Here is a 3,524-nt window from a genome sequence, read left to right as displayed (position 1 = left end):
ACCCCTAAAATAATATGTAAAAACAGAAGGACGGCGTGGATAGACCAGAAACATTCACGGTGGGCCCGACAGAGTTTACTCATTACGATAACAGCGTACTAAGTAACTCACTACGCAATTCGATTTCGCTGTGGGAAGAGGTTTGCGTACTGAGTAACACAGTAAGCATAGCATACTGAGTAAACAATGTGGTGTCCACCATGATTTATGTATTTTATCAACTCCGTCCATCCATCTTAACAAATAATTTTAGGACTTGAGCCTAAAAACGAAGCATATTTAAACCTCAAATGGACCACAATAAAGGAAACAGTGTCAATTGAACATTTACCGTTGAAAATTTCTTGGGGGCCATGGAAGTTTTGGATCAAGCTTGTATTTGTTTTTTCCATTCATCCATGTCTGTGTGATCTTATGGACAATTTGTATGAGAAATAAACATCATCGTGGGCCCTACAAAGGTTTCAATGGTGGAAGTCATTATTCCAACTGTTTCCTATGGTCTGGTCTACTTGATCTTTGGGTATGCTTAAATTTTGGTCTCAACCCCTAAAATAATATGTAAATACGAATGGACTGAATGGATAGACAAGATACATTCATGGTGGGCCCAATAGAGTTTACTTAGTACGATAAGAGCGTACTGAGTAACTCATACGCAATCCGATTTCGTTGTGGGAAGAGGATTGCGTATTGAGTAAACTATGCGGGGTCCACCAAGATTTAAGCATTTTATCTACTCCGTTCATCCATTTTAATAGATAATTTCAGGAATTGAGCCTAAAAATGAAGCATATCTAAACCTCAAATGGATCACACCATAGGAAAGGGTGTCAATTGAACATTTATCGTGGAAATTTCTTTGGGGCCACGGAAGTTTTGGATCAAGCTTGTGTTTGTTTTTTCCCTTTATCCATGTCTATGTGATCTTATGAATTGGATGATTAATAAACATCATCGTGGGTCCTAGAAAGGTCTCAACGGTGGAAGTCATTATTCCAACTGTTTCCTATGGTACGCTCTACTTGACCTTTTGGTATGCTTAAATTTTTGTCTCAACCCCTAAAATAAAATCTAAAAATGGATGGATGGCGTGGATAGACCAGATACATTCACAGTGGGCCCAATAGAGTTTACTCAGTACGATAAGAGCGTACTAAGTAACTTAGTATGCAATTTGATTTCGCTGTGGGAAGAGGATTGCGTACTGAGTAAACTATGTGGGGTCCACTATGATTTAAGCATTTTATCTATTCTGTCCATCCATTTTAATAGATAATTCTAGGACTTGAGCCTAAAAACGAAGCATATCGAAACCTCAAATGGATCACACCATAGGAAACAGTGTCAATTGAACATTTACCGTTGAAAATTTCTCTGGGGCCACAGAAGTTTTGGATCAAGCTTGTATTTGTTTTTTCCCTTCATCCATGTCTGTGTGATCTTATGAATTGTTTGGATGAGAAATAAATATCACCGTGGGCCTTAGAAAGGTTTCAACGGTGGAAGTCATTATTCTAACTATTTCCTATGGTATTGTCTACTTGATCTTTGGGTATGCTTAAATTTTGGTCTCAACCCCTAAAATAATATGTAAAAACTGATGGACGGCGTCAATAGACCAGATACATTCACCATGGGCCTAACAAAGTTTCCTCAGTACGATAAGAGCGTATTGAGTAACCCAGTACGCAATCAGATTTTGCTGTGGGAAGAGGATTGCGTACTGAGTAACTCAGTACGCGTCCACCATAATTTATGTATTTTATCAACCCCACCTATCCGTTTTAACAGATAATTTTAGGACTTGAGGCTAAAAACGAAGCATATCTGAACCTCAAATGGATCACACCATAGGAAACCATGTCAATTGAACATTTACCGTTGAAAATTTCTTGGGGGCTACAGATGTTTTGGATCAAGCTCATGTTTGTTTTTTTCCGTTCATCCAGGTCTATGTGATCTTATGAACAGTTTGGATGGGAAATAAACATCACTGTGGGCCCTAGAAAGGTTTCAACGGTGGAAGTCATTATTCCAACTGTTTCCTATGGTATGGTCTACTTAATCTTTAGGTATGCTAAAATTTTGGTCTCAACCCCTAAAATAATATGTAAAAATAGATGGACAGCATGGATAAACTAGATACATTCACGGTGGGCACAACAGAGTTTACTCAGTACGATAAGAGCATACTGAGTAACTCAGTACGCAATCCGATTTCGTTGTGGGAAGAGGATTGCGTACAGAGTAAACTATGTGGGGTCCACCATGATTTATGCATTTTATTAACTCCATCCATCCATTTTTTAAAAAAAAATATATTTAAGGACTTGAGGCTAAAAACGAAGCCTATCTAAACCTCAAATGGATCACACCATAGGAAACAGTGTCAATTAGACATTTACCGTTGAAAATTTCTTGGGGGCCACGGAAGTTTTGGATCAAGTTTGTATTTGTTTTTTCCCTTCATCCATGTCTATGTGATCTTATGAACAGTTAGGTTGAGAAAAAAACATCAACGTGGGCCCAAAAAAGGTTTCAATGGTGGAAGTCATTATTCCAACTGTTTCCTATGATATGGCCTACTTGATCTTTGGGTATCCTTAAATTTTGTGCACAACCCCTAAAATAATATGTAAAAATGGTTGGATGGCGTGGATAGACTAGATACTTTCACGGTGGGCCCAATAGAGTTTACTCTGTACCATAAGTGTGTATTGAGTAACTCAGTACACATTCTGATTTCGCTGTGGGAAGAGGATTGCGTACTGAGTAACTCAGTACACTAAGCGTTCGGAGCAAAATTTGTGGGGTCCACCATGATTTATGTCTTTTTTCAACTCCGTCCGCCCATTTTAACAGATGATTTTAGGACTTGAGCCTAAAAACAAAGCATATCTAAACCTCAAATGGATCACACCATAGGAAATAGTGTCAATTGAACATTCACCGTTGAAAATTTCTTTGAGGCCGAGGAAGTTTTGGATCAAGCTTGTATTTGTTTTTTCCCTTCATCCATGTCTATGTGATCTTATGAACAGTTTGGATGAGAAATAAACATCATCATGGGCCCTAGAAAGGTTTCAATGGTGGAAGTCATTATTCCAACTGTTTCCTATGGTATGGTCTACTTGATCTTTGGGTAGGCTTAAATTTTGGTCTCAATCCCTAAAATAATACTTAAAAATAGATGGATGGCATGGATAGACCAGATACATTCACGGTGGGCCCAACAGCGTTTACTCAGTACGATAAGAGCGTACTGAGTAACTCAGTACGCAATTCGATTTCGCTGTGGGAAGAGGTTTGCGTATTGAGTAAACTATGTGGGGTCCGCCGTGATTTATGTATTTTATCAACTCTGTCCCTCCATTTTAACAAATAATTTTAGGACTTGAGCCTAAAAATGAAGCATATCTAAACATCAAATGGATCACACCATAGGAAACAATGTCAATTGAACATTTACCGTTGAAAATTTCATGGGGGGCCATGGAAGTTTTGGATCAAGCTTGTATTTG

The sequence above is a fragment of the Magnolia sinica genome, chromosome 16 (genome assembly GCF_029962835.1).
Source record: "Magnolia sinica isolate HGM2019 chromosome 16, MsV1, whole genome shotgun sequence".
Taxonomy (NCBI): Eukaryota; Viridiplantae; Streptophyta; class Magnoliopsida; order Magnoliales; family Magnoliaceae; genus Magnolia; species Magnolia sinica.
The sequence above is the reverse complement of the archived record's forward strand: the minus strand, read 5'-3'. Positions refer to the sequence as shown.